The sequence below is a fragment of the Carassius auratus genome, unplaced genomic scaffold (genome assembly GCF_003368295.1).
Source record: "Carassius auratus strain Wakin unplaced genomic scaffold, ASM336829v1 scaf_tig00012602, whole genome shotgun sequence".
Lineage (NCBI taxonomy): Eukaryota > Metazoa > Chordata > Actinopteri > Cypriniformes > Cyprinidae > Carassius > Carassius auratus.
This window is the reverse complement of record NW_020524303.1, coordinates 280-26,233: the sequence shown is the minus strand read 5'-3', so window position 1 is coordinate 26,233 and position 25,954 is coordinate 280. Positions and strand designations below refer to the sequence as shown.

Sequence of the window (25,954 nt, the reverse complement as noted above, 5' to 3'; positions counted from 1 at the left end):
TAGACTGGATGTCACATGTGACACTGAAGAATGGAGTAATGATGCTGAAAATTCAGCTTTGCATCACAGAAATAAATGATAATTTAAAGTATAATAAATTGAAAACATTTTTTTTTTTAAGTTTTAATATATCACAATATTACATTTTTTCTGTATTTTTGATCAAATAAATGCAGGCTTGATGAGCAGAAGAAACTTCTTACAAAAACAAAAAATAGTAATGTTTCCAAACTTTTGACCTGTACTGTATCCCACCAAAACTGCACAACTGTAGAGTAAAACATTAATAAAAAAAAAGTGATAAAAAAATGCGTCTTAAAACTGACATGATTGTACAAAATCACAGTCTGGGGACTCAGAACAACTGCTAACATTAAGTTTAAGGTAAAAATAACTGCCATGAAATTATAGTATCTTACTCTTATGCAATAAATTGTTCTTTCACTACATCTCTTTACCTCTGTCTTTATCCTCTTCTCTCTTTTTTGGCACTGTATCTATCGCAGACTATGCTAATTTATAATGTGTCATGTAAATTCGGCCTTCCGTCACAATCAGGAAACTTTCACCGTGTCTAGAACTGGCGCGAGCTGCCAGGCCCGTTTCTACGAGCTGTGTGTTAACAAAAGCAGTGCTGTCTACATTGGATGCAGCGTCGGGCACGCTACACAACAAATTACCAACAACTGATCGTGCGCGCGCTCCGTTTCTGACGCACTTCAAGCACTCGATGGGCGGGGGAAGATTGAAGAGCCTGACTTTTTTTTTTTTTTTTTGCTTTATTTGGTAGTATTTCAAATTAATGGTTTTTAAATAGTAGCCCATTATAAAAAAAAAAAAAAAAAAAAAAAAAAAAAATTAACTCGTTCACTCATTCTGGCGCCCCTATGGATGAGTGGCGCCCTAAGCATTTGCCTATACCGCCTATGCTGCGGGCTGGCCCTGGGGACGCGCTTGAGGCACACAGCTGGGGTGGGAGTCTGACGACCGGGGACCGGGCTGGGGTTTGGACGACCTGCTATCACTCAGCAGGACGGAAGTCTGTTCAGCAAGCAGTGATATGAATTATTGAGTGTTATCTGGGTCCAGGTGGAGGGGGGAGCCGGGTGGGAAATGCTTACTCAGAGAATGATCTGCCTCAGTGGGGAGCATCACGGGATGCAAAACCGGCAAAGACTGCAGTTTGAAAGATTAGGAATAGATCTCCAAGATCATCTTCAGCATCAAAATCAGTCATTTTCATTATTTCACAATCCTTAACTTAAACAAATAAATAAAAACCTTCTTATAATAAATTAAACAATTAAAACACTTTACATTTAAACTCAGACCTTCTAAACCGGTTGGACTTAAAAGATCAATGTCTTCTTGATAAAACATACTGTGAGAGCATGGTGCTCTTTGATATATTAATTGACATAGCCAGTTAACCACATATCCCCTAGTTTGGCATCCAGACATTGACGGTGACATGCATGGCATATTACATAACGCCAGATAAATGTTCAAAAATAAAACTGCCTCAAGAGTGGAGAGTGTCTAATGTGAGGACTCATTAATAAATAAAAACAGCCTCCCGTTTCCATCTTCCTCTGTGAAATGAACTAGAGAAGCTTTGGTACATCAGCGCTGAAGGTCCCTGGAGGACAAGAACGCATTTGCGCTGGACTCCAGCACTGCTCAGTAAAAGTGGGGTCAGCTTTGCTTGTAGACAAGCACAGCATTCTCTAAAATATTTACATGTGTAAATGTACAGGAATCCAAGAACCTTGTCCACAACATGTCCAAGAGATAAAATGATGTGATCATTCATTCCAAAATATGCACTTGTGAGGTCCAAACAGACAACCAAGGTTAAATAATAAGCATTCACTGAAGCAAAGTAATTTCATTACCATTTATGAAATATCCTATGATTCCAGGACCTCTGGTCGGCCAAAAACACCAATTAGAAGACATTCAGTTGGGAAATAATGGCCATATGCAGACAAGACAGATACTCCAGTGCACAGCCAAATGAGAGGCAAACAGCACAGGGTCCAACAGTTCAGGGAAAGAGAGAGAGACTGAGTGGTGCAGTACATTTTAATTTAATTTGAAATAAAAATAATAAAAAAAACCTCTGAAGGGTTGAGAGAAAGATGTGAGCACCAGGCAGTCCAGCACAGGAGCTGTTGAGTTTCCGTGAGCAACTGATTAAAAAAAAAAAAAAAAAAAGTATGAGAAACTGTCCTCTAAAATGTATAAGAAATTTACTGTTTAAAACAAAAAAACAACTGACTCCTATGGATAGTTCATACAAATTATTTCATTAAAGGGATACTCCACCCCAAAATGAAAATTGTCATTAATCACTTACCCCCATGTCATTCCAAAATACGTAAAAGCTGCGTTCGTCTTTGGAACACAATTTAGGATATTTTGGATGAAAACCAGGAGGCTTGTGACTGTCCCATAGACTGCCAAGTAAATGACTGTCAAGGTCAAGAAAAGTATGAAAAGCATAAACAGAACAGCCCATCTGCCATCAGTGGTTCAACCGTAATGTTATGAAGCAATGAGAATATTTTTGTATAAGAAAACAAAAATCACTTTATTCAACAATTCGTCTTTGTCTCTTCCCACTTAACCGTAGTGCAGGCAGTCACAAGCCTCCCGGTTTTCATCCAAAATATCTTAAATTGTGTTCCAAAGACGAACACCGCTTTTATGGGTTTGGGATGGCATGGAGGCAGGCATATACTGACCATCGGGACTACCGGGAGATTCCCGGTGGGCCGCGGTCTGGTTGGGCCGGTGCGTTAAGTATTTTGTTTTTAAATCATTATTTATCGCAAATATATTCGTAAGTATATTTTTGTACAGTCCAATTCCGGCCTTACGTGTCTCTCTCATGAAGCCGCAAGATGCTCTTTTTTTACGTTAGTCACAATAATTTATTTAAAACATTACAAAAAGCAGTATAAAGAACAGATAAAACGACACGTGCGCATGATGCTGATGCGAGCTGCGAGATGTGACGTGTTCACTGCTCATTGGCCAATCAGAATCAAGTTCTAGCCTTGAAAAGCGGCCGTTTTACAACTGCGACGAAATTCAAAATGTTAAATAATAAAATATCTAAGCGTAAAGGAGGGGCCGAACGTTGAGAGAGAGAAAACGACAAGCACTTGAGGCAGATGCCACCAAATGTGTCAAGATAAATAAATTATTTGCTGGAAGGCAAAAGACTTAAGTGAAGACGTCCTCAGGGCGGGACTTGACTGCTGAGGTGAGACAGAAATGTAATGATACACGTAGGCTACTGCATTGTTTTGTTTCAAAAAGTTAGGATATTCCAGCTGTAATATGCCACCACTCACTGATCTATATAAATTACATTTACAATTCTCAGCTCTCAGGTTCTGTCCATTTTATGACAAAATTCAGACAATACCGTTTTGGTGTCAGAAAATATGACGTGACAGATCGCTTTAGCGCCTCAGTTCAAGTAAACCGATCATCTGTTACTTTCTGTTTAAAGATACAGTACAACTTACAGAAATTTATATATGCCTCAGAAATAAAATCGATCAGTTATCAGTCAAAACAGCAGGAGAACAATTATTTCACAGAATGTTACATTTACCTCAAGAAAGCCCTTTAAAGACCTAAGAAAAATAGCCATAAGAAAGGAGTATTTTGCTAAATATGTGCACTACAGTAACTTACATATTTATTATATTTTCACCTAAAGTATTTTACATTTGATTATGCAATATCTGTACCTGAAAACGGTGCCGTTTATGATAATTTTTTTAAACATTTTCATTACTGACTGTTTACTTGTCTTCATTAATGTTTGAACTTAATAGTTAGTGTTTATTGTGGTATTGAAATTACAATTGTGAAATGAGATTGCAGCTTATTTACAAAGAAAACAATAGCAATTTTATTTTTATCTTTGTTTATGTATTTATTTTTGGCAGGGCAAGAAAAGTTCTGACCCTAGCATTGAGCTCTGCATTTGAATAAAGTGACATGACATACAGCCAAGTATGGTGACCCACACTCAGAATTCGTGCTCTGCATTTAACCCATCCGAAGTGCACACACACAGAGCAGTGAACACACACACACACACACACACACACACACCCGGAGAAGTGGGCAGCCATTTATGCTGCTGCTTTTTAAAGGCCTTTGATTATGTTATGAAAAATTTAAAATAAATCACTACACAAAGTTCTTTGTCTTAATTAGTCTTTTATTTTATTGTAGATTAGTGGTCTTTATAAATAATGCTTACTATAGTTCAGTGGTCTTAATACTAGCCTACTATAAGCAGCCAACGGGTCTGAGGTAATTTGTGTGAATTAATCTAAAAAAAAAAAAAAAAAAAAAAAGTGTTATGTTGCAGCACATGAAATATAGTTACAGCAGAAATTGTGTACCCTAAACATTAATATTTCTATTAGAATAATAAGCACATAAATTAAGAACTTTAGATATTTAAAATAAAGCCTGATAAAATAATTTACATTTTCTTTGTTTATTATTTTAATAGTTTTTTTCTTGGTTTTGATAGTAATACATTCTAATCAGTAATTTTACATCCAGATTAATGTATGTATAGACATGTAGTGTGCGTGTGTGCGTGTGTGCGTGTGCGCATGTTTACATGCATGGTGGGCCAGTCTGGATGAAGTCCAGGGCTGATTTTTGTCCCAGTCCAGCCCTGCATGGAGGTAAGTGATTAATGACAATTTTCATTTTAGGGTTTAGTATTCCTTAAATTACTCCAAACCTGTAAGAACTTCAGAACACAAATCAAGATATTTGATGAAATCCGAGAACATACCAACGATGAACTAAGAGAGATGGACATTTTATGTCAGCACACCGGCTTCTGTGTCAACAGCATGTATGCGTCGTGGTACTCTCGTGATCACGTGTTCAGGACTGAATTGGAAGAGATGGAATTGTTGCATAGTCATTATTTTTGTTTTCTTTGCCCACAGAAATAGAAATTTCATAACTTCATAAAATCGAGGTTGAACCACTGATGTCACATTAATCGATATTAAATGACAGATATGAACAGGCTGACCAGACAGGGAGGGTTGTAATACGGTTTTCTGCATTTACTTGTATTAAACGGACACATTATGAAATGTTTTTGACAAATTAAACTGAGTGAGCCAGCATTTGACTCCTGCACATGCGCACACTGTCCATTATTTCTTTTTTTACAGCAAATGTAAATGTACAGTATGTCCTGAATGTTTTTGAGCTTGTTTGCCGTTTTACTTTTTTTCATCCTTGGTTTCCTACGGTATTGTAACAGACGGTCACACCACAGACCTGGAGTGACCAATCCTGCTCCTGAAGGGCCACCTACTGTACCTGTAGTGTTCAGCTCCAACTCACCTGCCTGGAAGTTTCCAGTATTCATGATGACCTTAATTAGCTGGTCCGGGTATGTTTAATCAGGACTGGATCTAAACCCTGCAGGAAGGGGGCCCTCCAGGAGCAGGATTGGACGCGCCTGCCATCGATGGTACATGCTCCAAATAACGAGGCAGCAGTCAGAAAAGGTTGTTCAAACAACACAGAAAAAGGGTTTACTTTCTACAAGTGCCTCGAACAAAATTCAGAATATCTTTCAAGATTTGACACCACAAACCTCACAAACTTGTAAAACCGTCAAATGTCAAACCCTCAAAATGACTCGCTCTTCCTCAGAAGCGCTCATTGTGGATGCCTGGCACGTAGCAGCCACTGACTTGTCAGACCTGTTCAAAACCTTTGCACCGGCTCACAAAAACTGCATAGAGACCAGCTAATAAAATTGAAACAGGCCCTTTTTGCCTTTTTTTTTTTGTGAGGTCTGTGAACAGAGGTCTGTCTGAAGCTAGAAGATATTGAAATTTCAAATTTTGCTTTCCTTTTCATCAAAAGCTTTTTTAGCAACACATTGATAAATTCTGTATTCATAAATATGATCTTGTCTAGGTTATTGTCGATGTTCTGATCATTTAAGTAGCATATTTCTTAATAGATCAAACCACCCAGGTGTTTATTTCCATAAAACAAGCCTAAACAGGAGCTTCCATCTAATCAATACAACTGGACTGAAGATGTTGCGGTGTCACTACGCTGTTGAGCACGTGCAGTCTCTTATTTCCTTCTCCCCACGTCACAGCTGAGTAGTCCTGTTGGGCAGGCGGCCAGAACTCAGTTGCCTGCAGCCCTGTATGTACTGACCTCTCTTCCCTGCTGCCATTTCAGCTTCACTGCCTCCATTAGTATAACTTTAAATACATCGGCCAGAGTTGATTACGGTTCCCCACATGCTTTCTCTCACACCCTCTTCCATTTTTCCCCTTTATATTTTTCTTCTATATTCTGTTTTTGTAGAGCACTTGTTGAAAAGCCTTTTTTTAGTGAATCAAAAACACAGCATGACCAGTGTAGTCCGATTCACAAACAAATGACTCTTGTGGGATGGTTATATTTAGTTAATGAAAAACAAAGCATGATGAGTATAGATCGATTCATGAACAAATGGCTCTTACAACCCTATTTTTTCTAATTAATCAAAAGCAAAGAACAAACAGTGCAGTCTGATACACAAATAAAAGTACTCTTATGATGGGTTATTTTTGGTGCATCAAAAAAACATGAGTATAGTTTGATTCGTGAACAAATGATCCTTAAGAGACTTTTTTTTTTCCCCAGTAAATCAAAAGATTAAATTTTGAACAACGTTCGATTCATAAAGTTAGTCTTTCCAAGCTTTTAAAAAAAAAAAAAAAAAAAAAAAAATCTGATTACCAAACAAATGAGACTTATGAGCCAGTGCTTTTTAGTAAATGAAAAACAAGCAATGTGAACAGCATAGTCTTTGAGTTGGTAATCAAAAACAAAAGTGCAGCCAGTGAAGCTCAAATGCCAAAATCAGCTACTCTGATTTGGTAGTTCTTACAATTACGATGAATTATACGTTTGAATCCGTCTGAAACACTTCCCTGTATAATTTGGTGAGCATGATTTCACCAAGTACAACATGTTCCATGATCAACATCCTTATTGATCCTGGAACAACATTCAAATCAACCAATCAGAATGGAGATAACTAAGAAATATCTATTTTAGGCTTAAAGTCAGGGTTAGGTGCTTCTAGACTTGTTAATTCGCTATCATTTCCCACAGATTTTAGGAATAAATTATGGGTAGGTTTAGGGGCAGATGTTGATCCAGGATCATCAAAAGATGTGGATCCAGGGACATGTCTTCGCAAAATCACGACGACCGTATAATTTGCAACATTCGTAAAGAGAAACTGATCAGTACTTTAAAACATGTAACCACCAGGCCACAAACTTATCTTGCAGAGTGGCTTGTCAAGAACACGTGAATATTTAAGGAGGTCAAGATCCACAAGTCAACGTTTAAAGAGCCATTAAAAGGAAGGGAACATCAATCCAAGGCTCTTTCACTTGCATTTATTTCACTCTATCATGCACAAGACCCATGCAGTATAGCTCAAGTGAAGTGAACAGTCATCAAGATGTTTCCATTATTGATCAAACAAGCTTTGTATCAATTAACCACGAACGCAAACTTTGCTGTAGGAGCGTGTGAAGAATAAAGTGCCTCCTCATCTATTAAGTGACTCACTAATGAACACTGGTCATGTCAGGCCTGCTCCCCTAAAGTGGAGAAGGAGTTATGGGAAAAAAGCGAAAGCAAACATCATTGCCATGAAAGGCGGCTCGCTTTGATCAAGCCTTCAAAGGCCCTGTCATCAAAGTCTATCATCAAGATGGCAACTGACGAGGGAAATACACGCCTTTACAAAAAAACATGCAAAAAGAAAAAAAAAGAAACACCATTTGCTCATTTCTGATATGACAGCAGTAGAATGGGCATGTGGACAATACAGAAAGTGCTGGGATAAATAGCCAAAGGCTAAATTATCAGTCGGCCAATGAATAATAATTGCATCTGATGATCATACATTAAAATGTGTTATCATCGTTCAGGTTCGGTGATGAGTAGCTGCTGTATTCCCAAAACAAGAGCTCCATCCAAATTGCTCTCAGAGGCCTTGTGGAGAATGACAGTACAAAAATTGATACAGGCAGGGAACAAATTCAGACCTCTCTGCCTGAGTGGAGGCAAAAGCCTGGTCTAAATAGTGCACGTTTTAAGTGAAATCTAATGGAAAGTGCAGGGTCTCTTGAGAGATGGTGGTCTTTAAATAAGCACTGGCATCAATAAGTGACACCCTCCCAGAGCCAGTGTGTGTTCTAAGGGAGACAAATTTGCATACGTGTCCGCAGCCATTGATGAAATATGAAAACGGTGTCACCCAAGGCACCATCATCAGCGTGCTTCAGAATGAACGAGCAAGAGGAAAGAGGGAGTTTAGATGTGTGTGTGTGTGTGTTCATGTTCCTCTGGAGGGATTGAGAATGCATCTCAACCAGAAGGATATCTTCGCACAAATTAATGATCATGGGAATACATAATGGAACTTCTGAGGTCTTTGGATGGAGGAGATAATTTCATCCATACCTTTTTATTCTTTTTAATCTTCCCCATGTGCTTATTTGGGGAAGTCGTGGCTTAATGGTTAGAGAGTCAGACTCCCAATCGAAAGGTTGTGAGTTCGAGTCTCGGGCCGGACGGAATTGTGGGTGGGGGGAGTGCATGTACAGTGCTCTCTCCACCTTCAATACCACGACTTACGTGCCCTTGAGCAAGGCATCGAAACCCCAACTGCTCCCCGGGTGCCGCAGCATAAATGGCTGCCCACTGCTCCGGGTGTGTGTTCACAGTGTGTGTGTGTGTGTGTGTGTGTGTGTGTGTGTGTGTTCACTACTGTGTGTGTGCACTTTGGATGGGTTAAATGCAGAGCACAAATTCTGAGTATGGGTCACCATACTTGGCTGAATGTCACGTCACTTATTTGGGATATTAAATGTCCCTTAGTCCCTTAGTACCCTGATGCATCTTAACACCCATCCATTTGCTTGAAGTTGTACCGTGTAGCTCTGATATGATCAGAGAACAAATGAAGTTGAAAATGATAGCCAGACCATGCGAGTCACCCATCAGGTCCATGTTCAAATCCTGATGAGATTCTCGCATTCATTTGTATTAAATCAGATAGAATTTAACCATGACCTATTTGGTCAAGCATATGTACTCCAAAATCGCAAACAGTGAAGCTCAATTTCTGAAATGAAAGACTTTGTGCTCCTCATCGATTCAATTAGCCACAAATTATTTTCTCGATATTCTCTCTTTCTACACATACACCTCTATATGTAAACATCTTTAAAATGTTGAGATTTGAAGTAGTTTTAAATGGTAATATTAAGCAGTTTTAAAAGCTCAAAAGGTTAGAGGTTATAAGGCCATGCAGTCTCTCAGACAGACAGATCGCTAGGTGGTTACTAAGGTATTCTGGAAGGTTGCTAAGAGGTTGCTGAGGTATTCTGGGTGGTTGCTAGGTCTTTGCTATGCAGTTGCTAAGATGTAGGTGGTTGTTATACAGTTGCTATGGCATTGTTATGCAGTTGCTAGGGTGTTTTAGATGGATGCCATGGCATTCCCATGTTATTGCAAGTCAGTTGTTAGTGTGTTATTCCTTTTATTTTGTTACCATAACATATGCAAGTTGCTAGGCTTTGTTAGTGATGACAGACAGACAAAGTTCACACTTCAGTGTACTGAACTCCCTGAAATGTACAATCATGACCAGAAACATCTAGTCACAACAGAAAACAAATACTTCACTGTTCATTTCCCACTCTAATCTTTTTCTGTAAATAAATTCTCTTCATAATCTGTACTTGACACTGTATTTATTATTACCTCATCTAAATACTTTATTACTCTGGGAAAATGTGCTTATCCTGTAATAAACTCCCCAGTGATTGCCCATTTAGAAGTGGCTGACACGACACACTTTTGTAAGTAAAGAAAGCAGCTTTCTCGCAAGGACATCACTGCACTGTACATTCACACACACGCTGATAGTGCAAACTAGATAGCTCAAGGCTAAACATACAGTGAAATAACATTGCAATCACAGTGGGAGATAGGAGCACTTTATCCACATATCCGTGAGTAGGAAAGCGACCTTGTTCAATGAAATTACTTCTCACTTTATGATCCATAACAAGTAATATGCAGCGAGGAGGTGAGGAGCAGATACTCAGTTACAGACACCCTTTCTCTAAAGTGTAAATGTCAAGTGACTAGTCACACCAGAAAACATACATCATGACAGCACTGATTGGATGATGACATCACAACAGTGCACATCGTGCAAAAAACCATTAACTACAGACTTTCCTGACACAGCAGAAAGGGGAGATATATAGTATGTCTATTTCACGCTTTTAAGAGTGTGAGGCATCTTTAGGCATCTACTGTACCAGCAGGGGTTGACAGGCCTTGCTCTCAGCCAAAATTTGAACCCTTGTGGATTAAGCCCATGGCTAAAGATGCCCCAATTTAACACCGTGTGAAGAGGATCTACACAAGTGTTCTTTATGTCACCATCTCCTGTTCTCTGACACTGCCTCCAGTGAGTCTGGTAATGCCGCAAAAAGCTGCCTGAGCTAGTGTTGTTCCCCAGCAGGCCACAGCGCAGAAAATACTCCAATCTCTGCAGACCTGGAACATCTTTAACAGATGATTTAAGCCTTTCGTCTACTGCAGTCAAATCAGACTACTGTCTTCACTGTACATGCAGCTGTATTTCAAGACCTCTTACAAATCCTCTCCATATTAATGTTCCCTGATCTACAGCATTAATGCAGACTACAATGCTTTGCAATTTAACTAGTCTAATACATTAAATTTAATTGTGAAACATTAAAATTCAAAATCAATTTTAATATTTTAATATTTTAAGTAGCCATTACTCAAGTCTGCAGTGTAACATGATAAATATGCATTAAATATCAAAACAGACAGTAAAAAGATTTATAATTTTTCAAAACATATAATACTCGAAAAAGGAATATTAAAAGAATCCTAGAAATGAAAAAAAGATCTGTGTTCCAGTACTGTATTAATTATCAAAAATTGTTTTAAACATTAAAATAGACAACAGCTATTTTAAATTGTAATATTCTTAAATATTATAAGAGACACTGCAGGTGAATAAGGTTAAAAAAATGAATAGTTATCACCTTACTTACCAAGTTGATTGATTACATTGATAATTGCAAAAAAAAAAAAACAATGTATTACACTAACAAATTAACATTTTTCAAAAATGTTATGTTTAAATATGCAAATGAGGCATAATTTAATGAAATATGCAGTAAATTGCATACATTTCTAGTATAAAAGTCTGATCACTGGATGAAGTCAGTTTCAATTTTTATATATATATATATATATATATATATATATATATATATATATATATATATATATATATATATATATATATATATATATATATATATATATATATATATATATTTATTAATTAGAGTTAAATGTTTTAAAGAGGGAATTCTGGGTATCTCTTTTGGTCACTTCATAATTCAGAAAATACTTTGAACAGCCAGAAAACAATATATTTTCACAATTTTGGGGGGGAAAAAAATTGTATATAATCAAGAAAATTATATATTAACAAATCCCTCTGTAGAAACCTTCAGAATATAGACAGAAATAAATAAGTAAAGTTTGGTGTGTGTAAGTGCCACTGCATTGGAGATTTATGACCCAGTGTTGGAGAAAAATAATAGAGAAAACGGCCTTTAAAAATGTATTGTAATTAAAATCTAGTGGCACAAATAGATAAAGTGCTATAAACGAAACACTTAATGTTTTTGGGATGTTTTCTTTCCATTAGTCTAAGAAAAAAAAAAAAAAAAAAAAAAAAAAATCGCCAGCAGTGTCTCCCCTTAAAAAAGGAAGTATTTCCAAGCTTTTAGTTACATAAGGGAGTGTGCATCCATGTATTACAAATTTACGCACATGTTTTAGTGTTCTGCAGTGTTTTTTTATTTTTTATTATTATTTTCATTGACAAGAGATTTCTAGTCCACACCAAATTTTCAGAAGTTGTGAACTAAAAATAAAACTTACCGATCATACACATCCATCTGCTATGGAATGTTACATTACATCAATACCATACAGCACATGCATTCAAAAAGGTTGAAGTCCTGATCATATGTCGAAAGATGTTAAATGATGCCAAAAAATAAAAATGGCTTCAATAATAGCATCAGTAAAGCATCTACAAACTGAATACGCAAGAACGTCAAGGACAAACATCTTTGTCAGCCATCTGTCCAAATTAAATACCTATAGGGCACAATATGTACAGTATATGTCGCTATTTTGGATTCGTTTACCTTTAGAATATTTCAAGGCATTTTCATCCCTGAACTTCAGCATATGGTGTGTTGAACACAGTCTGTCGTTCAGGCAGCCTTGTTTATAAAGTTTTCCACCTGGCTCCCTGCTGGCTCTCGCAAGAAGATTCAATTTAAGCTCCACTGTGCCGCTCCGCTCCCACTCATCAGATTCAACAATATGTATGACAACCTCTATCTGGTCATGTGTTGATAAGTGTTCTGCATGGTGTGCTTAGGTCAACAAAATTCAATCAAATGACAAGTCCTCTGAGCTTCCATCCAACAATGTACTCTGCACCACAAAAGATGGGGAAGGTTTTGTACAGCGGACTCGAATCATGAAAGGGTTTCCTTTAAAACGAAGTGTGCAAGCGCAAGATAAGCAGACACCAAATAGGCTGTACTCATGTCTATCTGATATGAATTGGTAAACAGTAAACTCATTTAAGAATTGTGACAAAGTTATGTCATGAACAAGAAGACCACTGTGGGCGGCACGTTTCAGGAAATCATTCATGATATGAATGTGTGTATATTTAAAGCAATGTTAATGATGCTTATGGCTGTTGTGGTTTCTTTGAAATTGAGTCAAGTCATTCACTTTCTTTTGACACACATTGTTAACTTTTCCTCCAAGGGTCCTCTAGAGGAATCATTAGCACTAGCTGTCATGCTAACTTTGGCCATTGTTCCTCAGTGCAATGCCACATTGGTTGGATCGGTCTCGGAAAGGCGAGCAGTGCTTTAATGATGGAAATCAGTAGAGCACAAAGCCAACTCCAATTAGCTTGCTCTATTAGAGTTTGGGCTGCATAATGTACATTTGGCCATGTGTTTTCCTGGCATTAAAAGTGCACCCTAGGTACTGGTGCAGCGTGTTGGTGTGAATGTGTGCTTGTTTTCCAAAAGTCACAGCACATGTGAGTTGTGTACTAAGTTCAGCAGACGTGCCAGGATTGCGAGCTCCAATACCATTGTGTGATAAAATCCTTTTGCAAGAAGAAAAAACTTGTAAAAGGCTATATATTTATCGAATCCATTTGATTGGACTGCGCCTGACCGACATGTTGCTCAATACAACATGCTTTAATGGGCAGATGCTATTTACAGCTACCCTGTTTGGCCACCTTAAAGGAAATATATACAATTGCGGTTCCACACAAGTCTCCGTGTTTGTCACACAACGGCATGTCCAAAAGTTCGCCCACTAAAAACTTTCCTTCTGTAGCCGCCCATCTTTCTTTTCAGAGAAATTGTGTAAATTGGCTGTCTTTATAGATGCTATTTTCTGTAAGAGTTATTTTCCCCTCTGTAGTCTTGATCCCCAGTCTTCTCATTACAGTGAGGTGGAAAACAATCTCGAACAGAGCCAAATCAATAGCAGAACCCACAGAACCTCCTCCGGTTCTCCTTTGGGAGGTGACACACTAAAACGCTTACTTTCTCTTTGGCCATTGCTTGTTAAGTCTTATTCTCTTCTCGCCAAAATGAATGAGCTGCTTTTTATCTTTCAAAATAGTGGGCGAACTTGGTAAGAAATTACAAAACGTACTCCGTGTGGTGATATAGTTGCGTGCAGTCCACAGGCTTCATTTCCCAGTTGGCATGAGAGGTGTCTGGGTTTCGCAGCAGGTCTGTGTGTTTGAGCTCAGCATCTGCTGTTCTGGCATTGACAGTGGCCCTGATAATCAGCGAGATGCTGGGCGTTACATCTCTGATTTGGGCTATTAGCAGAACAGCACTCTTTTGCTTATGCACTGTAAAAGAATATTCTTAAGTAATAATTCTTATATGCTTATATAAGACATGGTTGTTGCAATTTTTGTTTCCCTACTATTCAAGCCAATAAAATCACAGCTTTTCATCTCGATAGTATATCTTTTACCCTGAAAAAGTCAACCTGAGAAAGGAGCCTCTTGTAACATAACCAGTCAAAAATACTATTTAACATACTGAATCATCCCAAAAACATTAGCTTGCACAAACCAAAAGTTTTTGTGGTTAGATGAGATATAAATAGCTCATTTCTAATCTACAATACTGTACATCTGATTTAAAGTTGAACCAACTACAGCAGATAAGTTAGATTTGTTGGGTTAAAATAGGCCTACATTGAATATTATGATTTTACAATCCCTTTTTCCATGAGTTATGCTCAAGACAACAAGCACTTTTAATGAACTTTTCATGAATCTGGAACTCTTTAGAAACATTCTCACAGTTGCTTCTTGAAATCTAAACTGTTAAAAGTACATAGATTTCAAATGAATTAAACTTATTCAGTGAGACATTTGCTAAAAGTTAATGGAATTGAACTAACAACCCATAAATAAATAAAAAATGTTTACCTTGTTAAAAAGACAGAACAGTATTTTTCACATTCTGGGGAACACAAAATCCAATATCATAAGCTTTCCTTTAACATCTACATTTGTCAGATCAGTGCCGTTTTAGGAACTCTTTGTCGTCATTCTAGCATTTTGACCTTGTGTTCTTCGTTTCATAAACCTCAAGGCTTTTACCTGTAGTAAAAAGAGTATCTTAACCCCATTTCTTACATAACATCAAAATACTCTCCATCATACAAACATTTTCCTGAAGTCCCAGAGCGTCAAGTAGCTACTCTCAGTTCTCACACCAGAACACACACAATGAGAGCAGCTAGGAAGCCCTTGCCTCCCAGGATGGAAACACTGAGTGACTCCAAACAACCAATCAAAAAACCAACATTGAGTGCCCACTGGTTCAAATGCACTTCACATCAACTGTCTTTTAATTATTCAGACAATATACTACTGATATTTTTTACTTGCAAAAGACAGAGCCTAACCACCACGTACATGGTTTCATAAATTCATGGATGAAACACATTCATTTAACCAACAGCACAAGTGCTTCTACAAGAATTTATAGAAGAAAAATCATCATGTTCAAGATTTGGTTATGAGCTCAATATGCCCGTATATGTATTCTTAACTGCATTAAATAAAACCCTGCAAAATGTTAAAGTTTTCTAAAACTGTAAGCCTGACTGAAATTTGCTTTGCTAAATCTATAAATGATTTATTAGATCATAGCTTATCTTGCCATCAAAATGTTATTAGAATTGGTAAAAATGATAAAGTATCATATGCATTCGCATTCGCAGCTGTGCAAACTGTTAATGTGAGATCACGTGTATGCCTCACATACAGGGATGCAGAGTCTGTGCTCTTAAAAGAGGGGAACACAAACAGACTCAGCGCTCATCTGTGTTCACTTCAGTTTTTGATGAAACGTCTGCGGCGGAGGTGAAATCAGATTTTTGTAGAGTTTTTCTGCGTGTCTTCTGGAAGATCTCTAAAAACAGCATGCCTTTGGGAGCGGCTGCTTGTGGATATGAAGCGAGCGACTGGTGTCACATTTGCTGAGAAGCAGCGTTTGACTAATGAGCGCCGATGACAGGGTTGTGGAGAGGTGCTTGCTGAGCGGAACACATTTGTTTCTCCCTGGTCTAGCGAGATTCCTGTCAGACACAGAGAAATGACCAGAAGTCGGCCCCAAGGTGCCCTCCCTGTACTGGCAAACTGACAAATTGACCAAAGGGGACAAGTTTGGCTCAGAGACTAAGACATTTTGAGCATTTGTAATCAGTGGCATAATGAAATTTGCGATTAAAGTTGGATATTTTACTTGTGTGGATGCACTGTAAAACATGAGAAGCAGAATAGCAGTGAAATGGAAGTAAAGGTCAGTGTTATGTTGATTAATTGGAACATTGTTGTCAATGAACACCTACCAGGAATAATATACAACAGCGATAAATCCATTAGCCGTGATCACGCCTATAGTATATGCAGAGTAATTCTATCAATTACTGGCCATGCGGGTGTACAGTCTACAGAACAAGGCGAAAATCGCTCCATAGATCTCATCCCTTAGTGTCAAAAATCAATAGTAATAAAGTTACAAAAGACGTAAACAGTTGTGTGGGTTTTATTGTCAATGCCACTCCGGGGAACGACATACCGGCACGTTCTTCACCTTAGGCAGAGGAAGAATGAAAACCATTTCTGAAGGGGCGTAATGAAAAATATGCCATTACTTGGATTTCTCTATTACTTGTATCCCTGCAGACAACTGTCAACAGCTGCTAATTCATTACAGGCTGATATCGTGGGAATGTGTGGAACATGCTAACTGAATTCATTAGTTTGGAAATAATCAACAGAGGATGATCCAAATATATATGTACAGATGTTTGTGCATTTACTGTATCAGAGTTTCTTGAGCTTCAGGCACTTTTAGATCCCAGAGGGGGTTTCGTATGCAAACTAACAGGTTTAAACTTTTGACATGAAATTTATAACGGTCTTCGAAAAGTTTAAGCATGCTTTCATCATTTAAATGTGGAATACTTTTGAAAAAGTATTCTGAAAAAAGTTTGTGTAACTATAGATTTTTTCCAGGATTGGCCACACTTAGCAATTATTGGACTCTGTCTTCCTCAGTTGAAATTTCAAGATGTATATATAATAATAATTATTATTATTACTACAACTGCCCTATTTTCAGTTTCCATCAAACCAAACAATTTGGCACCTAAAAAAAGTCAGATTGGGCAAAAATGTCAGACATCAGATGTGAAATGTAAATAAATAAAAAAATAGGGAAAACCTCACAGAATATTTTATTGTGCGTAATTTTCAATCAAGCTGTAATTTTCTCAGATCATGCAAAAAGTGTGAAACATGGTTTAATTGTGTGCATTGAGGATGCTACTGATGAAATTAGCCTTTGCATGACAAAAGGAGACGGGGTTTTTATTACAAATTACTTCAAAATGTCATGTCTACCAGTGTACCTCCATTACAAAATCAAATGTATAATTTGAGATGAGATGGAAATGACAATGCAGTGGAAAATTTCATGACTTTCAATAGGGAAAAAAAAGGATGTATATTTCCACACTTAATACATTACATAGATTTAATACACTGTGGTGAAAGTTTGTAAAGCATTTTGAGAGTATTTCTTTTCTAAAAGTCTTCAAGACTAAAAGTTTCCTTAGATGAATACATCAAAGTGTGCTTGGATCTGCATATGTGTCAGTGAGAATGATGGAAATGATGGTGGAGCAATAGTTGTTTGATTGCATCACTGCATCACTATCAGGGGGGATGAACCGACCTATCAATCTGGTATGTGATACATAATTCTGCAGCGGAAAACGTTAACATACTCCCAGCATCTTTCAAACCATCACTGATATGACCAGATGCTTGGTTGGCAAATATCCAACACAGCGAGCTTTAAGTGTGCACAGAGCACAGTAATCCTTTCAGTATATACAGTACATTAACAAAAACGAAATTCCTATTTCATATAAAAGACTTCCACTGGTGTCCATAAGAGGTACACGTGCCGATATCACAGGCAGGTAATCGAGGGAGATGCTGTATGATCCTCAACAATACCACCTGTCTATCTACCAGCTTCCTCAAAGCACTTCCTTCAAATCCTCTGTGAGAAAGTGAGCTACCAGCACTGTTAATCGGCTCATTTGTTCAATGATGTACTACAGAGTGAAAGAGAAAGACAAAACGTGATTTCAGAGCAGAGAAGCAGTTCTGTACGGAAACCACTGTTTTAGAGCTACTCGAAAAACAAAGCTGAACATGAGGTTGTTGTACTGAAACCTGTCTGCAATGTTGTTTGAGATGACAGGCATGATCTAAGGGCATGAGTGAGGGTGATTCACACAAACACACACACACATATACACAGGTCAGATGGCTAATAAAAGATCCCATAGTGTCCTGGCCTTTTCTCACAGGTTCCAGATGATATGTTTTCTGCTACTGGTTTGAACAGGGCAGGGGGCCGGGGGAGATTGGCTGAACCCCTGGTTTTCCAGCTTATCGTCTACATCAGTCAGGCTGTCAAGATTGGATTGTGGGAAAGCACAGGGAGTGCACAAAGAGGGGGCGTATGGGCTTAATTCACACCAAGCGGACAGCCGATATTATCTGTGGTGATTCACAGCACTCCATCGAGAGATAAAAAAAAAAAAAAAACAAGTGAAAGTGAATATAGCATTGCCTTATCCATATTCATAAAAAAAGGTTGTAATGAAACTCTGGAAGACATGTTATTATTTATGACTTTTGATAACTGGGAAATAGACAGGTTGGTGGAATCCACTGCTGTACAATTATACATTAAGTATATTCTTTCAAAGCTAAAGGTTATTGAATAACCGCTAATAGCTTAAATCTTGTATAATCTGCCCTGCAATAAAGATAGACACAAATGTGTAAAATTTGCTTTTTTTTGTTCTAATTCCATGTTTTATGTAATTTAAAAGCCTCATCTGAATTGTAAAGTAAGGCTTTGGTAATTGAAACGTAAACTTATGACCTTTGACTTTCTAAGGAAAGATTTTTAATTTATACATAAAATCTGTTAACAACTGAAGATCAGCACAGAATTCAATGATCTTGTGGATGGATCGCAGCAAGTCCTTTTTCAGTTGTAAATATATCACAGTGCTATGCAGACATCAAGGGAATGACTGTCACTTTGTAGAGCTTAGACAAATTTGTAAGTAAACTTCTATATAAATGCACATATTTATTGGAGTCCGTAAGCTTTACGATTGTAAGGCACGTTTTAATGCTAATGTTTCCCCTTTGTTTTTAATCAAAACACAGGTTCTGAGCAGGAATTTATTAACGACATGACGACTTATAGTTTTGGGTGACCAGAGTTAGCACCATCAATCTGCAGTGATGTGGTAGTGGTAAAACAAGAAGAAATCCTGGTGATCTGGAGTTGTAATGATATCCAGGATTTGTACAACACTTAAAAGGCAAAATAGTTTGATTTTAATTTTTGATTTGTGTTTTTTTTTTTTTCTCATTCAAGCAGTTATGTACACATTTACACTTATGTTTATGTAGTGCTAATATGTAAATGTTTTAATAAGCATTAATGGTTATGGTTAATTAAGGTTTATTTGTGCTCTTATGCCAGGATAATTAGTTAATAAAAATATTTTGTCATGTTAACTTGTGTTGAAGTTCATTTAACACATTTTAAGGCAACCATTTAAACTTTTTAGGTAATTGATATAACAAACTATATGTAGTTGAGTGAACAATTTAAAGTTTATTTAAAGGTGGGGTAAGTGATTTCTGGTAGCCATTGTTAATATATTTAAATCACCAATACAAACACATTGCTACCCCAAAAGGGTATTTCCCCTATTTCGATAGCTCCATCCCACACATATGAGCACAACTCAGACAACATGGCAGAAAGCTGGAAGTCGGATTCAATATTTACATGGGTCCTACTTGACCTATCATAAGCATTCTTTTGTTTTTCAGACATTTTCCTCTTGTTTTTTTTTTTTTTTAGTTTTTTTTTTAATCCATCTCTATCTTTCGGTCATCACTCGGCTCGGCTAATGTCTGTCCTGCGAACTGAGTACTCTCTCCTCCCCATCATGAGTGGCCATGCCCCTTACTGCTAATTGGCTACAAGTTTCTTTTGGTACACAGCCCGACTCAGTTTTCTAAAGCGTTTTTGAAAAAATACATACCCCACTTTTAATCCTCGTGACTGCTTGTCTGGATAAAAAAAAAAAAAAAAAAACCCACTCCTTTCTCTATTGTGTTTCAATACCCCTAAATAACTCCAAAAAAAAGTAACAGCGCAGTTACTCTTCCAAATGTTGAGTCTGGTGAATTTGGATGGTTTTCTGTCCCTTATTCACTCTCTCTGTACCCCCTGTGGGGCCTGTCTATGTCTAACAGGTGCTCTGCTCTCATTAGCATCTCAGAGAGTCGTCCTCTTGTGGGCTATATCATGCTGCCAGTCACAGTGTCCCTGGCATCAGCATGCCAGCCTCAGCAGCACTGCACCAATCTGCTGCAATCTGCCCCTTCAGGCAACAAGCTGAGACCCCTCTCAGCCAATCACAGGCCTGGGGAGGGGTGAGGACGGGATTACGTGAGACTCCTGCTAGATAGATGTCTCACTATTCAGTATCGTTTAAGTGAAAATATCAAAAAGGACCCCACAGCGAACAATTCAACTGTCCCACAATTCAATCAGAGACATGTGTCTTCAAGGCACATGTCTCCAGGAGCAGCAGTGCATGCAACAGCAATCTTCAAATAAAAAAAGCTTCGGAAGACAGCCAAAGACCACTTACAGCATTAATATGGGTATTTTTATTGATTAATAAAGCTGAACAGAAGCTCACAGTCCTTGAAAATAATTATGTCTGGAGATTTATGACGAAAACGTGGGTGGATTAGATTCCTTCAGAAATGAGGCCCATTACCTCTAACATTTACAGGTTTTTTTTAGTCCTCTCTAGGACTGCATTATTTGATCATCGCAGACTTCCTCTTAAGACCTGCAGGGTGGAAAAGTACCCCAAACATTTTGCAGATATGTCAGCATGCAATGAATAATTGGCCCAGGAACAAACAAAATCATGTTCGTGGTAGGACAACATCGGCAGGTAACCATCACAGACTTGTGCACGGTGACAGGTGGAGACATGCACGACCTTAATGAGTGTCTAAAATGGAGTGACACTGCTAGCAGGCGCACTGGCGTTAGAGTTTACAGGAACAAGCGTGAGTTAAAGAAACTCCATGGCACCGTGCCCTGTCATTAGACACCCAGCGTCTCCCTGTCTGCCTCTCCATCTCTCTCTTAAACTCATTCTCTGGCTCTGAGACCAGATGAATGCGAGGAGAGAGCCTGATGTCTGGAGGCCGGTCTGGAGGAATGAGTTATCCCTGTGCGAGGGCCGGACTAATGGAGGCCGGTGACTCGGACATCTGTTTCCAGGGCTGGCCACGGGAAGTGCCATCCGACAGCAGCCGGTTTATGAAGAACCACAAATTCTCGACATGGCAATTATGGAGGAGTCCGAAAGAGCGAGACCGGACGAGAAGGGAGGGAGAAAGATTGCAGTGCGAAAGTAATATGACGGCAGATTCCGACAGCTGGGGGACATCAACATCTGTCTGCAGTGAATCCTGTGACCCTCTAACCCAACACGTGTATATATATCAGGCCGCCTCGGCTTGTGCAGTTATGTCAGCCCTGCTTATTTCCCCCCTATCATTGAGCCTTGATGAATAGCACATAGATATATGTGATGTGTGACCATATGTGGTGCATCCGCAGATTTTTTATTTTTTTCTTCCTTCCAGGAGGATTGCAGCAGTCTGTCCTGCTTATCTCTGCAAACATTGGCGCGCTGATAACGAGGTCTTTCATATCCTATTTGTGCAAACACCCCCCAAGGACCCTCTCGCTGTCTAAACTCCTCTATATTCATAGGTGGAAGCCCATTGTGAAATGTTGCTCGGCTTTAATTTGATAGCAGATAAGAATAATCACAATGGAACTTAAAGTAATCTGAACTTTGCGGTCCCTTCACGTCGGAGCGTGAGCCAGTGCCGGCTGCACAGCGGCTGGTGTGGGAAGGTGGGAGGTTGTCGACTTTGATTAGTCCCCATACAGCTTGATGGAGAACATAAGACGTGTGGAGAAAGGAAACAAAGAGTGGAATCAGTGATCCAAGGTAAACTAGTTAGTGCTCAAGTCTGCAGAGGAATGATGGCAGTGACATTGACAGGGCTGCACTGTGTGTAGGGCTGGAATAAACGATTATTTTTTAAACGATTAATCTAGCGATTATTTTTCCGATGCATCGATTGATCTAACGATAATTTTTTTTCAGACCGATTCGATTTCGATTATCTCCGCATTGATTGACTACTAACAATTTATACATGTTAATTTACATATCGGAATGAAAAAAACATGGATTCCTTAACATTGCAATATATGTTTATTGCTCTAAAAATTACAAAAAAGACTAAGAATGCATTACTTTGCACTTGTATAGAGATAGCATTCAATAAAACCTTGAAGCCTTGAAAACATCGCTTACTGAAACAAACTTGAAGACATAGGGCCTAGCTTAAAAAAATTTCTTTCAGATGAAACAACTTGATGTCTAGCATTCAATAAAAAAGGTCACCCAAAATACTTGTTTAGAGCAATTGAAAGAATACAGTAACCAATGTAAACTTGAGGGCTTTAAGCTAATACAGAGAGTGCTTTTCCAAAAAATCAAACAGTGGGAGCCAGCAGCCTGTCATGGAGGAAAAAAAAAAAATATCTGAATGCTCCACGTGAAACTTTTGCGTTCCACCCTTTTTTATTGTGTCTAATGATTTTGGTTAATATGCACGAGAGAGAGAGAGAGAGAGAGAGAGAGAGAGAGAGAGAGAGAGAGAGAGAGAGCCAGACAGCGCTCGTGTAGTTTGAAGACTGTGAGTGCGCGAGCGCGTGAAACTTTGGTGTTTCGCCCTTTTTTTATTGTGTTAATGATTTTGATTAATATGTACAAGGGAGAGAGAGAGAGCAAGAAGCGCTCATGTTGTTTCAAGACTGAGTGCGCGCACATAGCCGGGGCTCTCTCTCGTACGCCTCCTGTAAACGCATCAAACAAGGCTTTGACAGCCGCCAAAAAAAAAAAAAGATCAATGCAGAAAAACCCCTGGATTGATTATATAACGTTGGACAGAATATTGATCCGGCCATCGTGTATATTCAGCGCACATAAGGTAAATGTTTTGCAAACGTTTTTTTTAGAGAAATAAAAACAGGTCGACGAATCGAGGAGTATATTTTGCGTAGACATATTTTTTGCGTTGAGGTCATCGACGTTGTCCCAGACCTAACTGTGTGTGATTCATACAGATCTATTCCTATTGGTCTCTGTGACTTCCACACACACAGGGAGGAAGACGATGAATCTAGGGGATGGCTAGGGCTATAGGAGCCCAAATCAACCACTGAAAAACTTAGTCTATCCCATTTCCTTTTATTCACTCACTCCATTTCCACTGTAGCAAGCCAGGTCACGAAGGAAGGGCCAATGAGGTCATATCACCATAATCAGATTACTTTTTCAAGTAACTAGTTAAGTAACACATTAATTTTTAATTTACAAGCAAATATCTGAGCTACCTTTTCAAAAAGTAATGTTCAGTTCTTCGTTTTTCCCATTTATTGACGGACAAGTCTCCTGTCCTGGAGAAATCAGAAGTACGGAGGCGTTGAGTGCACTGTGTGAACATGTAGTTCTAGACGAAATGTGAATTGCATTAATCATCCCACTTGCAAAAAAAAAAAAAAAAAACTGATTTAGTATTCAATAAAATGAATTAAAACAGTGAAATGCAAACTTAGAACATGACGCAAAACTTGCATAATGAAATGTTAAACACAAGATGTATCTAAGCCCATTTTATTAACTAATTCTTTGCTGCTGACCTTTGAGGATTCCAGTTCAACCATACTAATAAGCAAAAAATGACTTTAGATAAAACTAACCGTTGTGCTTCATTGTTTGTTTTTATTGCTGCGAGAGTGTCGAACCTTCTCCTGCGTTCTACTGTACAGACGTGAATTTACTTTTACTTCAGACTGAGGTTTATTCATTACACTTTTTGGTGTAAAAGGGCTTTTGGATTGGATTTTTATATTAAAAACCAATCGAAAGCCCTGCTCATTATTTAAAAAAGTAACAAAAGATAACTGTGAACCCATCTTAACTGTTTTTATATAAAAAGTTAACTAACGTAAGTTTACAATTAGTTCGTAATGCATTACTTTGAAGAGCTAACTCTTACCCAACACTCGTCACTGCAATGAAACTTGCATTAAGAGTAATGTGTATAATATATCAGGCATATGTGCATGGCGGTAGGTTAGACCAAACAAAGTTAACCAAAAAGATAGAAAGCGGTTTACCCACACACACACACCTATTTGATTCCAGTCCATTCAAATAGAATTTAAGAAATATTAAAGTTGTAAACCAGGCATGTAGGAATATCAACACAGTTTAACGTGCTTCAAGTCACAGTAAATGTAAATCACCAAATAGGTCAATTGCTATTCCCAAAACTGTGAAATCAACAATTACCTTTCTCTGGTACAGCTTTGTAAGAAAACTCAGGGGGACAATGTTACAAAATAAAATCTAATAAAAGGCATATATGAAACTAGAGCTATCAGAAAACAAGGTGTTTTAATAAGAAACAGTCAAAGCATCATCTTATTAAAGCACTTGCTAGACTTGCCAGTGCACACTAATACAATTCATCACACAAGCCAACTAACAACATGAGCCCACTGGGCTGGTTTTGGAAGTTTAAATGGAGCCTCATATTTCATCATGTCACTGAGTGAATACAAACATCTTGGAGAAGCATTTAAGCTCGGAGTTGGAGTTCACAGAGGGGAGGGCGTTTAGTTGATAAGGAAGAGGAAGAGAATGTACTGAAGAGCAAAGGTATGGAAAATTGCCTTTCAAGTTGTTTCAGTCGAGGTGTGATCTTGTCCCTGAGCTTTGAGTACTAAAGGCCTTTCTTCAGGATGAGCTTGAGAAAGAGGCCTCCCCTGCTAATGCTCACTGTCTGGGGCTAAACGCAAACCGATTTGGCCTTTTTGCTGAGGACCATGTGGAGACGAAAGCTACTATAGAGGCTTGCCTTTTAAAGGCTGTATGAGCAGCATAATATGTGCATTTCATCTTACATTTAGATCAAATAGGGAGTTAGTCAAGAGGAGAAAGCACATGTTGCCACAACATGAGCTGTGGTGCCTTATGGGGGGGAAAAACATCAGTTTGAGTCTGCTTATGTACTCATCCCTCCCTCTTCATAATTTCCTGTAATTGTCAAGTCAACTTAATGAACTAAAGTGCTAGAGAGAAAAAAAGTTGAAGTTGAAGTGTTTTAACCGCATAGGCAATGGTAAAAGACTGAAGGGAGGCCTGCCACACTCAAAAAAGGGTACAAAAAAGGGTACAAAAATCTGCCACTGTGGCAATACCTTTCAAAAGGTAAATGTGATGGCTAAGGCCACACTTGTAGTAAGAATTGGGCTAGTTAATTCAATTGTTCGAATACTTTTAATTTAATTCATTTTCTTTGTAGGATAAATAGATTTTTGTTTAAGGGAATTAATACTTTTTTTGTTTGTTTGTTTATAAATTTAATGTATTTATTTGTTTCTTTAATATTATTTACCCCAAAACATTTAGTGTTAGTTGTGCATGTTGTCTCTTATGAGCGCATTGAAAGTCAAAGAGCGACACAATTCATTACTAAAGTGCACGCTAGTGATTTAATAAAACCACAACTACACAAGATATGGGTTACTATTTTCTTCAGTTAGTTGAAGGATTGAGCATCTTACCCGTGGTTCTGCCGGGATCCATGACTGCAGCATTGAGCCAAGGTTTGTAATTAAAAGAGCGCGGCATTTCCTGAGGTCCTTTATATCCTGTGTTAGGAATTATGGGAAATGTAGTTGGGGTACCACAAGGGTTTGGATTGTTTTTTAAAATTGTAATGTTGTTATAATAAAGGGCATTCTTTCCAGTTTACTTTATTATTACTTTATGGTGAATGGAATTTAATGCTTATAGAGTTTGTGTATATATTATACCTTTCTTTTTCATTTAGGTTTGATGTATGGAC

At 38.1% G+C, this 25,954-nt stretch overlaps 1 long non-coding RNA gene across 1 annotated transcript; it reads right to left on the bottom strand.

Annotated features, from left to right (window-relative positions):
- Nucleotides 1-2,079: 2,079 nt before the first annotated feature.
- Nucleotides 2,080-25,713, bottom strand: LOC113073622 (uncharacterized). Its single transcript, XR_003280515.1, has 3 exons — nucleotides 25,671-25,713; nucleotides 4,841-4,941; nucleotides 2,080-2,192 (listed from the first exon to the last, which is right to left on the bottom strand). It is a non-coding gene; the product is annotated as an uncharacterized LOC113073622 (long non-coding RNA).
- Between the last annotated feature and the right edge of the window lie 241 nt (nucleotides 25,714-25,954).